At 32.8% G+C, this 14,122-nt stretch overlaps 1 protein-coding gene and 1 long non-coding RNA gene across 4 annotated transcripts in view; one reads left to right on the top strand and one right to left on the bottom strand.

Moving 5' to 3' along the window:
- Positions 1-14,122, top strand: part of LOC107981611 — a 325,738-nt gene that overhangs the window by 134,955 nt on the left and 176,661 nt on the right. The window contains exon 3 of one of the 3 annotated variants that reach the window (XM_031933413.2): positions 9,833-10,298. The exons of the other annotated variants lie outside the window; for them this stretch is intronic. The gene's annotated coding sequence lies outside the window, so the exon portion shown is untranslated. The remainder of the gene's footprint in view (positions 1-9,832; positions 10,299-14,122) is intronic. 3 annotated transcript variants of the gene reach the window in all.
- LOC116418337 overlaps positions 1-14,122 on the bottom strand; it is a 265,518-nt gene that overhangs the window by 94,180 nt on the left and 157,216 nt on the right. The gene's annotated exons all lie outside the window — the stretch shown is intronic.

Genomic DNA, 14,122 nt, shown 5'->3' on the forward strand with positions numbered 1-14,122 from the left:
ATTCTACACTACGCCTAGCCTAAATTTTTTAAAAAACCTCACATTACAATTCATACTGTTTTGAACGAACTTCTAGCACCCAAACTCACTATGTATATTGAATACTATATTCTACACTACGCATAGTCTAAATTTCGTAATAAACCTTATTTTACACTACATACCTTTTTTAACAAACTTTTTGCACCCAAACTCACTATGTATATTGAATATAATATAATCTACACTACGCCTAGCATAAATTTTTTATATAACCTCACATTACAATTCATACTTTTTTGAACGAACTTTTTGCACTCATACTCACTATATATATTGAATATACTATATTCTACACTACGACAAGGCTAAATTTTTTAAAAAACCTTACATTTCAATTCATACTTTTTTGAACGTGCCTTTCGCACTCATGCGCACTATGTATACTGAATATACTATATTCTACACTACGCCTAGCTTAAATTTTTTAAAAAACCTTACATTACAAATCATACTTTTTTGAACGAATTTTTTGCACTCAAACTCACATTATATATTGAATATACTATATTCTACACTACGCCTATCCTACATTTTTTAAAAAACCTTACATTACAATTCATACTTGCTTGAATTAACCTTATTCACTCAAACTCACTATGTATATTGAATATACTATATTCTGCACTACGCCTAGCCTAAATTTCTTAAAAAATCTTATATTACACTACATACTTTTTTGAACGAATTTTTGCACTCAAACTCACATTATATATTGAATATACTATATTCTACACTACGCATAGCCTAAATTTCGTAATAAACCTTATATTACACTACATACCTTTTTTTAACAAACTTTTAGCACCCAAACTCACTATGTATATTGAATATACTATATTCTACACTACGCCTAGTCGAAATTTTTTATAAAACCTTACATTTCAATTCATACTTTTTTGAACGTACCTTTCGCACTCATGCGCACTATGTATACTGAATATACTATATTCTACACTACACCTAGCTTAAATTTTTTAAAAAACCTTACATTACAAATCATACTTTTTTGAACGAATTTTTTGCACTCAAACTCACATTATATATTGAATATACAATATTCTACACTACGCATAGCCGAAATTTTTTAAAAAACCTCATATTACAATTCATAGTTGCTTGAACGAATTTTTGCACCCAAACTCACTATGTATATTGAATATACTATATTCTACACTACGCATAGCCTAAATTTCGTAATAAACCTTATATTACACTACATACCTTTTTTTAACAAACTTTATGAACCCAAACTTCAAACTCACTATGTATATTGAATATACTATATTCTACATTACGCCTAGCCTAAATTTTTTAAAAAACCTCACATTACAATTCATACTGTTTTGAACGAATTTTTTGCACCCAAACTCACATTATATATTGAATATACTATATTCTACACTACGCATAGCCTAAATTTCAAAATAAACCTTATATTACACTACATACCTTTTTTTAACAAACTGTTTGCGCCCAAACTCACTATGTATATTGAATATACTATATTCTACACTACGCCAAGTTTAAATTTTTTAAAAAACCTTACATTACAATTCATACTGTTTTGAACGAACTTTTCGCACTCATACTCACTATATATATTGAATATACTATATTCTACACTATGCCTAGCCTAAATTTCTTAAAAAATCTTATATTACACATCATACTTTTTTGAACGAATTTTTTGCACTCAAACTCACATTATATATTGAATATACTATATTCTACACTACGCATAGCCTAAAATTCGTAATAAACCTTATATTGCACTACATACTTTTTTGAACGAATTTTTTGCACCCAAACTCACATTATATATTGAATATACTATATTCTACAATACGCATAGCCCAAATTTCGTAATAAACCTTATATTACACTACATACCTTTTGTTAACAATCTTTTTGCACCCAAACTCACTTTGTTTATTAAATATACTATATTCTACACTACGCCTAGCCTAAATTTTTTAAAAAACCTCACATTACAAGTCATACATGCTTGAATTAACTTTTTTACTCAAACTCACTATATTTATTGAATATACAATATTCTACACTACGCCTAGCCTAAATTTTTTAAAAAACCTCACATTAAAAGTCATACTAGCTTGAATTAACTTTTTTACTCAAACTCACTATATTTATTGAATATTCAATATTCTACATTACGCATAGCCTACATTTTTTAAACAACCTTATATTACAATTCATACTTTTTTGAACGGATTTTTTGCACTCATACTCACTATATATATTGAATATACTATATTCTACACTACGCCTAGCCTAAATTTATTAAATAATCTTATATTACACTACGTACCTTTTTTTAACAAACTTTATGAACCCAAACTTCAAACTCACTATGTATATTGAATATACTATATTCTACACTACGCCTAGCCTACATTTTTTAAAAAACCTTATATTACAATTCATACTTGCTTGAATTAACTTTTTTCACTCAAACTCACTATGTATATTGAATATACAATATTCTGAACTACGCCTAGCCTAAATTTCTAAAAAAATCTTATATTACACTACATACTTTTTTGAACGAATTTTTGCACTCAAACTCACATTATATATTGAATATACTATATTCTACACTACGCATAGCCCAAATTTCGTAATAAACCTTATATTACACTACATACCTTTTGTTAACAAACTTTTTGCACCCAAACTCACTTTGTTTATTAAATATACTATATTCTACACTTCGCCTAGCCTAAATTTTTTAAAAAACCTCACATTACAAGTCATACATGCTTGAATTAACTTTTTTACTCAAACTCACTATATTTATTGAATATACAATATTCTACACTACGCCTAGCCTAAATTTTTTAAAAAACCTCACATTAAAAGTCATACTTGCTTGAATTAACTTTTTTACTCAAACTCACTATATTTATTGAATATTCAATATTCTACACTACGCATAGCCTACATTTTTTAAACAACCTTATATTACAATTCATACTTTTTTGAACGGATTTTTTGCACTCATACTCACTATATATATTGAATATACTATATTCTACACTACGCCTAGCCTAAATTTCTTAAAAAATCTTATATTACACTACGTACCTTTCTTTAACAAACTTTATGAACCCAAACTTCAAACTCACTATGTATATTGAATATACTATATTCTACACTACGCCTAGCCTACATTTTTTAAAAAACCTTATATTACAATTCATACTTGCTTGAATTAACTTTTTTCACTCAAACTCACTATGTATATTGAATATACTATATTCTGCACTACGCCTAGCCTAAATTTCTAAAAAAATCTTATATTACACTACATACTTTTTTGAACGAATTTTTGCAATTTATGAGGAATACGCTGGAGTATAGAGGGTTAGAAGTGAGTGAATCAAAAATAAAGTACATGATTGTGGATAAGCTAGGCATCTGCAGAGGGGAGGAAGATCTCAGAGTTGGGAATTTTACTTTGGGAAAGGTTAGCGAATTCAGGTATCTGGGTACGACCATAAATGTTAGAAACGAGATTAATGTCGAAATAAATAAGAGACTCCATTCGGGTAATGCTTGCTTCTACGCCGTGAGTAATTTACTTAAGTCGAGGCCGTTGTGGAAGGCTTGCGTAGATGAGGCGATGAACGTTCGAGTTCCAAATGCCACGTAAAAAAAATGGTTTTAATTTTTACATAGCAAAGTTAAGACATTTATTGAGGATTAGAATTACTGAATTATCATTTCATCAGAAATGTTTGAGCTTGTGAAGTTAATTCTTTAGTTTTTTTTTCTTCAACATCTCGCAAGCTGCTTATGACTGGATCTGATAAAACTAAGCAATAATGAATTATATCTTCATTCGTCTTTCTTCTTTCATACATTCTGCTATGTCAAACTCGAGCATGGCGAAATATTTTGTTGTTGGATTCCTGGGCTTCTTCTGAAAAATACCCAATAGGTCCATCAAATGTCTTCATAATGTCACATCCATGTATTAGCACTTTATGCATAGAAGGTGGCAACTTATACCACGGGTAAATTTCTGTGCATTTTTTAGCAGTTTCCAAGCAATATTTTTTAAATGCGTTTAAATTAACTTCTTTTGTGCAAAATATAATTTGTAGAATAACATGCATTCTAATTAATAACTCTTCGTCTACACCGGAAAAGGGATCGAGCAGATCAGCTGCAGTGGCGGCAGCCCAGTGCACTGCGAATTACGACATGCAGTCAAGAAGACGAGTGCGAAAAGTGCGGGGATGTACGAGTTTGGAGACATCGTCGAAGAGCTAGCCGGCGAAGAAGAGTTCCTGCATTTACCGGCGATCCTGCGGTGGATTGGTAGAGTCGAAATCGGGACGATAATCCGACTCTAGCGGGGGGTTGTAACGAGGAACAACGCCTCTCGCTACGCCGGATCGATTCTCGGTCCCGGCGTCTCCTTTTGTGATTTTCTCTTCTCACGTCAAAAGTCTCACCCCGTTACAATATATATATATATATATATATATATATATATATATATATATGTGTGTGTGTGTAATATTTGAATGTTACTTAAAATCTTGAATTGGTGAATTTTTAATAATACTCTTGCGTCCACTAAACACTTACATATGTGTAGATGTGTATAACATACATATACAACTACTACATATAAACACTAAGTCTAAAACCATAAATCTTTAATCTTGCTTGCTTTGAACGTAACACTATGCCTCATAGTTATAAAAATAATTATAAGAATATAAATCAGTAACTCAATGATATATGGTTACTGCATCACAGAATCGTCTTCTTAAACAAATATGAACAAGATACTTTTACTAAATTGTAATTTATGCATTGTATACATTAATTAAATTGTAACTAGATTATACATAGAAAATTATAACAATCATTATTGCATTGATAAATTAATAATAATAATAATAAAAATTAAAATAAGAACAATATTTTAATCATAATTTTAACCCTAAAGAAATTTTTATGCAATTTTTGGCTATATATCAATGACATTATACTTTGCAATAAAATGCAACAAAATCATTTATATACAAGATTAAGTTTTAAACAATAATTTTTGTTTTTAATTTATAATAAATCACTTATCTAATCATTCCATTGAAGTTATGCTCTATAGAAGGCAGGATACGCATACATGGAACACTTGTGCAATTCAACAAATTATATACATACACGCACATATATCACTAATAATTAGAGAAAAATAATAACTATCAAACAATATTATTATGCATCAACAATGTATGCAATATAATTTACAATTTAAAATTGAAAAGTTAAAACAAACTAAAATCTAAAATACTAACTAAATATGAAGTGTAAACTTCAATATTAAAATTGGACAAACAATTTGAATCATAAAATAAACTACATAAATATAACTATAGAATAACACTATTAGTAATCAAAGGCAACTTTACTTCTTACACAATTCGCTAGCATGACTCCATGGCTTTTACGGAAAATCTGAAAATTATTAATTTGCTAAAATACATTCGCTTATACTTTTAACGCACAGAATGTTATAATTTGCCCCATAAATATAAATCTCATTTAACCTTATAGTAACAGAATTAAGAACTATTTAGATAAGAACACATCTATTCAAGAGAGAGCACACAGTGGCGCTGTCGTCGTTCAACAAGTCCAAAACTAATGGCCGCAACAACGCGACATAAACCGTCATAAGTGTCGTACAACATGTCGTAAATGGCGGGACTGTCGTACGTTGCAGTGTCGTACTGCCATTCCGGCTTCGGCATAGCCGTAGCTGCACGACAGATGGAAGTGCTGCCACTGTCGTGACTGAAGATTAGGCCCGTTACACGAAAAAAGTAACAGAAACAAATAAATACTGACCTACCATATTAAATAAGTATTATCTTTTAGTGCAGCATTTATCAGGAAATTAAAATTCAACATTATTCTTCGCTGCAGTAGATCAATAAAAGTATTCGAATGAAACTGAGTAGTTTTATTTAGATTATTCAATTGACGAATCTGAAAAATTGATCTGTTTCATAAGAATACAAATTTCTTCTATAAAGCATGGTCAATATATTGAAAATACCATCCGATAACACAACCGGTAATTAGAACAGGAAAAAAAGACGATGTTTCCTCTCATCGTCAAGTCTTAACCCATTACAGTTTAATGAATTTATCAACAATATTTGAATATCTACATACTTTGTGTGTGTATGTGTGTTCATCAGCAAACTTTTAAATATCGGCGAGAGCCTTATGTAAAAAGCAAAGCGTTTCGCTTTTAGCGATGTTTTTAATTATATCTTGCATGTGGTTATCCCACTTTAGTTTACTATCAAAAATATCTCCTGAATATTTAAAGTTCTCAACGCTAGTTATACTTTTATCAAGAATTTTGACATTTATCTGAGCTGGTACGCTACTTCCAAAAGTCATGCACACTGCTTTTACTACATTAAAGGACAACTTGTTTACTGCCATACACTCGGCAATTACACTTAAAAAATTGTTCATGTTAACTTGGGCTTCTATCCAGTCATTACCTCTAGCCAATGTTCTATACGCTGCATTCTACGTTATAGTTCTAAAAAGAACTGTTTTTTGCAAGATTTTCGTTTCTACATTTTAAATATTAGAAGTCCTAAAAAATGGGAAAATTAAAAAACTATTTTAAATGCCATTAGCAGTAGAAGATCGATGTTAAACAATACTTTTACTTTCAGTAACAGATTTTCTTTGTTTTCTCAACTTCGACTTACATTCAATCTTTTTTTATAATCCATAAAATTTATATAGAAAAAAAGCGTCATTACTCATTCACAAACAGATATCTTTTAAAAACAAGATCATATCTGCACAGATGCATATTCGCAGCATCCCTTTCATCTGGACCGGATCTCAAGATACTTCTAATGATATATGTAAAACATACTTGCTTTTATCATTTATAGCATCCGACATATTTTGACCAATCTTACTGTGTTTTTGATATATGCATAAATATACTTTATTTCTAATCAACTTCCAAAAAAAATCACATAAATATAAATATTTATCATTATTTTATACCTATATGTAATTTATGTGTTTCATGACTCGGTCACTTTTTGTGAACCATTCTGTATCGAAAAAGTGTACTTATTTTCTGATTTTTTATATTTTTTTAGTAGGATTTTGTATTTATGTTTGTACCACATATCTATCGTAAAATAATTATCATCCCAGAATGATTCACTAATTTCGGCGAATTTTTACATAATTGCTCAGTTTATTGTTTTAATATAGTGTAGATAAGTATGGGCTATATAAAAAAACAAATCAATTATTTATTGATTTATTATCTGTGTATTTTATAATAACTCATCTATTGAGCTATTATCAATAAGGTATTATAAAATATATACCTCAATTAATACCTGAAGTTAATCAATATTAATTTTATCATAATATAATTGAAATTTCAGCAATTGTTTCAAAACAAATTTTATTTCTCTAATCTTTTGATATTGAAATCATGTTAAAGTACCATACATTTTAATTAAATGTTTCGCATTTTACTAATACTAAGTTAAATATTAGACGTTCTTTGAAAATTAACTGCAGATTGCATATCAAAATCGAGTAAAATTTCAAAATGGTGTTAAATTTAACTATATGGTTATCATTAAATTGACTTTTAGAATTAGAATAATTTCAAATTTCTTTTAAAATAAGTACATCCGTAGTATCATAAATTTGTCATAAATTGTCGTACAACAGCAAATAATTTATTTTTTATTTTTATTTCTATCGGGTATTCCTGCACTAATTAATTGGTTCAAGTGATTTGCAGTATCAATTTTTTTAGTTCTTTTTTAAACAAATTTCACATCGACAGTGACGAATTGACGTACAAAACTATAAAATTTTAATACATAACAAAATCACTTCAATATTTTTGCCAGCGATAAATAACTATATGCATAGAGAACTTTTTTGATGATATAAAAATTTTACGTTGCCTACTTCTGGCTAAAAATAATCGTATGAGAATCATATGGGCACTCATATGAGAATGGTATGAGTACTTATATAAGAATCATATACTTTTGACCGAATTTTTATATGATTCTCATATGATACACCGCAAATTTTCATAAAAATGAATAATCATACTACTTATTTCTACCGCAGCATTGAAGTTTATTAGATTTCTTTTTTAAGTACTACTGCTTTGTAAGCTGCTTCTAGAATTTATTTTTTAATAAATATAACCATGGAAAAAACTTGGGCTCGCGGAGACTTGAACCCGGGATTTTCAGATTATGAAGCGAGCGTTCTACCACTGAGCCATCGTGGTCTTTGAGATCTTTAGATTTAAATCATCATTATAACTTACACGTCCTTGTATGTTCTATTTATTATTAGTCGATTACAATTAATATGCTTTAATAAAATAATCTAATTGTAATCAAGAAAATGAACTTATTAGTTTATTTTCTTGATAAAATTAGTTTTTACGAAAATGGGGGTATATCATATGAGAATCATATGAGAATTATATGAGAATTCGGTCGAAAGTATAATATGATTTTCATATGATTATAATATGATACTGATATGAGTGCTCACATGATTCTCATATGATTATTTTCAGGCGGGCTAGATAATAATAAGACATCATATTTTTCTATTTGTTAACTAAAATTTTAGGGTCTTGATTTTTATGAAAATTAGTAATTGAATAATTAATTTAACTATCTTAACGGCAAAAATTTAGAAAAATTAAAATTCGAAAAAATTAAAGCATGAAAGGCAAAAATTAAAAAACTACCCTGGTAGAAAATCACCTATTTAAAATGGCCGTAAAGGCAAAAACTGGCTTAGTAAAATGTGAAAAAACTGAACATTTTTAATTTCTTAAAAAGCGATATCTTGGACATTTTTTATGTTTGAGAATTATATTTCATGAAAATATCAATAAATCGATTAATTTTTCGGATGTAAAATACAAAATTATTAATATTTAGGCTAAGCTGAATAATTTGAATAATTCAAACGTATATAGGCTCAGTCGGCTAAGGCGCATGGCCGTACTTATTTAGCCTCGTTCAGGGTGTGGGTTCAAGTCTCCAGTCAGGCAGAAGTTTTTCCGATGCAAAAAATTATTCATTTTCCAATTCTAACCTCAAACTGTGATAAACACGTGTTACCTAGCTGTGTTACTCGATCAACTATAATGGACAGTTTGTACTTAAGAACAAGGTAAGCAGATTGAATCCAAGAACTGCCCATTAAGTTGGAGAAAAAGCGTTACATTCTGCCTAAGAAATGGCAAAGAAAACTACCTAGTTCTTAGATTTCATTCCAAGAATTGGCCATTAAGTGGGTTACCGATTCTACCAGGGTTTCTGAAACAAAAATGTTGAATTAAACTGTTATGAAATATAAAATAACAAGAGTTTAGAGTACTTTCGTTTTAAATATAAAATTTAAAATTTATTTTTTTGACTGTCATACTTTTTTAATATTTCCATTTTCAAAATTTTACCTTTCATTATAAATTAATGCGTAATTTTTGTGCTTCTAATCTTTATCATTTAAAATTTTAACTCTCATCCCTATTAGGAATTAGCATTAGAAAAAAAGATATTAGACAAAACTTGTATTTCATTACTATTGCAATATATACATATTTTAACCGAGCGACGTTAGGAGTGAGGTAAATCGCACTAGTACACAAGTAAAATAGCAATCTGCGGAAAATTCAAATTTTATTAATGCCTTATTTCAGATTTCCATTTCACTTCCATAATTCTGAAAAGTTTACCTGTGTACTATTTTCATGCAGGAATTATTCGCATGTCGAAGCGAATCTGGTTCTATTAGCGACAGCTTTGCAAAGCTGGGAAATATATGATAAGCAGATGACAAAAATAAAACGTAACGTTTTTGCAACCTAAAAATAGTAAACATCATAAACATCAGCAAATAAAGTATTATATTTATATTAGTTAATACACAAGAAAATCTGTATCAAAAGGTTGCAATGAAAGTATGCTTAACACATGCGACTTACATACTTAAAAGTATGTAATTCGAGATTGATCGCAAAACAAGTGCAAAAATATTTATTAAAGGGATATCGGAGATACGCTGATTGGTCGTAATGTTCTGGTTTTCCTAACCTCAAAAATATTTTAGATCATCAATAATAAGTACATACGCTTAGTTATCGCAGATAAGCGCGGTGTTCCAAGGTGCGTATTATAAAATTGTCCATTTACAAGCGCTTAGATATGTATACCAATGTGTAATTTAGACAAACAATTAGAACTACGGTGCGAAGTGAAGGCGATGATAAAAGTGAGAATCAGTAAAATGACTGTCATTTTCTCGTACAATATTTCATGATAAAGTTTTTTAATAATTAAATCGCTAAAAACTCTGTGTTCCGAAGTTACTTACACGATAAGCAACAATCATTTATTTGATTTTCGTTGTTATGAAGCATATTAAAAGCAAATAATGAGAACTACGGCACGAGATGAGGTTACAATCAGTAAAGTTAGCTCCGACAGCCCCTTAAGTTCGTTTACTGTGTTGCAATATCTATGTTATTAAAATATGATAATAATATGTGATTGGAATTTAATATTCTAGATCCTTCTTCAACGTCTTTTCTTACTATGTACATATTTAAGGTGCTTGATTTTATACTGTACGCTATGTTTAAACGAGTTAAAAAAAGTCGTTTTTTTGTTTTCGTAATAACTGTTTAATTATTTGGAAAACAAGTACTTATGCTCGTTTGAATTCACCATAATATTAGGATGGTCATGGAAATTTAGTTGCAATCGCTATTTTTTGTATAATGCTTAGGGTCGTGGAAAGCAGGTAGAAGCACTCTACAGTCGAAAAGTCCACATCAATGAACTCTTGAACTGTTAATTTATTTTTTCTGTTTAGTGATCTAATATCCTTAATTTTTAAACATAACTGAATATTATTGTGTTTTATCAATTGTATCAAAGGTCATGGAAATTGTCTTTTTAACAAATATTTTTATTGGAAACCATAGTTTAGCTCAGAAAACATACTGATAAGCCAAAAAAACTCATGGACAGTAACGATAAGCATTTTTTTCTGCATCATGAGAAATCCGAACACCAATATAGAAGTAAATTGTGTCACGGGCGCCGCGGCTTGATGAAATTAAAATTTAATTTTGTATGTCATGATGCCCTGTGTTTTTCGGATTAGATAATATTCAATTTAGTTTATTTTTATTATAAGTAATAGAATCGTGACCGTAATATGCAGGATTTATTGAGTTTGTACTAGAAACTGAATCACAAACAGAATTGTCATGGGCGTAAGCCCGTGGCACAGCACCGTACACCCGCGGAGTGTTGCGCGGCCCAAAGTTGCCGATGCAACACCTTTGCGCGGAGCAGTTCGCATACGCGAACTGCTACCGGCCAGCGGGCCGGCAGATCACCGACGACAATCGCCAGATTAGGAGCTCCTCTCTCTGCTAATAAACCCGAACTACCATTTAGTTGCTCTTCTTGTCCATCACCTGAGTACCACCCTCCTTTTGTAACACGTGGCATCCCTTGTGGGCTCGGGCACTCAGAAAGGACAAAAAATAGGACTAGCAGAAAGCCGTCCGTCAGAAGAACAATTTTTAATTCGAAAAAGTCCATCTTCGAAGAGGATCAGGACATAACGTCTACACGTTCCCAAGAATTTGAGTGAACGAAGCAAACTCTTTTACGCCGTCAAAGCAACACAGAATTGTGAAGAGAGAACTCCTGTGCCGTCGAGGCTCCGAATTCTACATCGGAGCTCAGAGAAAAACTTCAACCAGCAACCGCCGACGTACCTTACACAAAAATCACTACGACCAACGGACCCCGTGAAGCCGAGATCAACCACCTAAGCCTGCCCGGACCATCGAGGACCAGTCATCACGCGCATTCAGCCGCCAGCGCGGGCCAGCCGTTGGTGCGCACGAATTCGCAGCCGCATCCACATCAGCCGCATCGACATCAGTCGCAACTACCCATCGTAGTCGCAGCCATCCCGAGAGCTGTCACGATGTTCATCACCGCCGCAGTCAGCATTTCGATCAACCTACTGTAAGTCTATTCTGTTACATCAGCTTAGCTCGCATCTTTACGTCACACAAATTTCGGCTCGAATCATTCGGAAATAACAAAACAAGTTCCTTTAAAAACATACAAACGCATCTATTATCCGTCGCATCCCCAATGGCTCCTCCGGGTTTATTTAACATTATGATAGGGACAACGAAGAAATCTAATAGTAAAATGAAAGAGAGCGGATCTCTAAGCGAGCCAGAATGGGATCAAAAGCAAAGGAAATATGCACGCAAAATATTTGGAATTGAACAAATCTATCACCCCGCAAATCGCATACTGAAGCCAACAGACGAAGTCTTTAAGGCACACAATCGGGAAAAAACTCACTCTCCGCCAAGAAACACACACGAGATAATAAACAAGCAAAAGATCATCTCATCAGATTGGCGGCCATTAAATCACGCCAATAGCAGCGTGTGCCAGGAAGTGAGAGTAGCGCGGTTAATCGACATCTCGAGCGACGAAGAAACACACGCACGCGCGCGACGGACTAATAGATCCAGAAGCCGCAACTCGCGACGGGACGACAAAACCTCGGAAAAATATAAATTCGGCAAATCGGGGAAAAGTACGGGGAACAATCTACTCGTAACAACTCCGGAAAAAACCGCCTCAGCTACCAATCTTTAGACAGCGAGTTGGAGTACAAAATTCGGGAGAATCGCACGAATCACCGAACGGTGGACAGCGAGTCGGGCAGAGACTCAAAAAAGATGAGCCGGAAAAATAAACGCATCCGAAATCGCGGACGAGACGCATCGCGAGATAGCTACGGCAACCGAAAACGCAAACGCCGCGGCAACCCCTGGCCGTCGGACAGCGAATCTTCCGACGAGTCCAGCAATTACAGCGAGCCTAGCGACTCAAGCGAACCTAGCAGCAGCGAATCCGAATCAGAAAGTGATAGCAATTTTGGTAGGAATAGACTCAGATTGAGACACACCTTGCCCTTTCACGAGTCAATTAAAATGATTCCTCAATTCAGTGGCGAACCGGACAAACTAAAAGCATTCTGCGACACGGTCCGCTCAATTCTCGTAAAATTCGGGCACGGTTATGAGGATTACATTCTTATGAACTTGCAGAGCAAACTAAAAGACCGAGCAGCCGAAGGCTACGGCGCGCGCGTAACAGCTTATCCGTCAGTAAAAAGATTATTAAAAGATCTAGCTCAACACTACGGAAATATAAGAATCACAGATGAGATCCAAGCCGAAATGAATGTTCTCCAGTAAGAATCGAACGAGTCCGTGGGAGATTACAGTAGCCGAATGCAGAAGCTGCACAATCGTTTACTGACTATAATCGAGGCCGCGCCAAATTTATCCAAAAGGGATAGGAAAACAAGAAAATCTCGCGCACGATGACGCGTTAAGCTATTTTTCTTTCGGATTACTGCCGCCTATTGATCATCAAGTGCGAAGCGAACGGCCGCATACGCTTAACGAAGCTTTTAGAATCGCGCTCGAATACGAAGGAAAACAAAGTGCACGGCGCGCAAAATAAGGTAACTCGGCATTAAACCATACGTTACTCGCGCAAACGAAGCAGAAAGGCGTGAACGCGTCGAAAAAATCATGAAACTCGCAGATTTGGGGGGATGTAACGAAGAAGAAGTTCTTCGCATAAGAGAAATAATCGATGAGTACGCGGGCGTATTCAGGCTCGAAGGAGAACCGTTGCCGGCTACATATCTGATTCAACATAAAATAACATTAAAATCAAATAAAGTAATCCGCAATCACAGATTCAGATTTCCCCCGATGCTCAGAGAGCACATGGTTCACGAGTTATAGAAGCTCCGCGAACAAAACATAGTAACAGAGTCAAATTCAAATTATTCTTCTTCATTATGGATAGTTCCAAAAAAGCCCGACGCGCAGGGCAATAAAAATTCCGATTAGTGACGGACTACG

The sequence above is a fragment of the Nasonia vitripennis genome, unplaced genomic scaffold (genome assembly GCF_009193385.2).
Source record: "Nasonia vitripennis strain AsymCx unplaced genomic scaffold, Nvit_psr_1.1 unplaced0244, whole genome shotgun sequence".
NCBI classification, from domain to species: domain Eukaryota; kingdom Metazoa; phylum Arthropoda; class Insecta; order Hymenoptera; family Pteromalidae; genus Nasonia; species Nasonia vitripennis.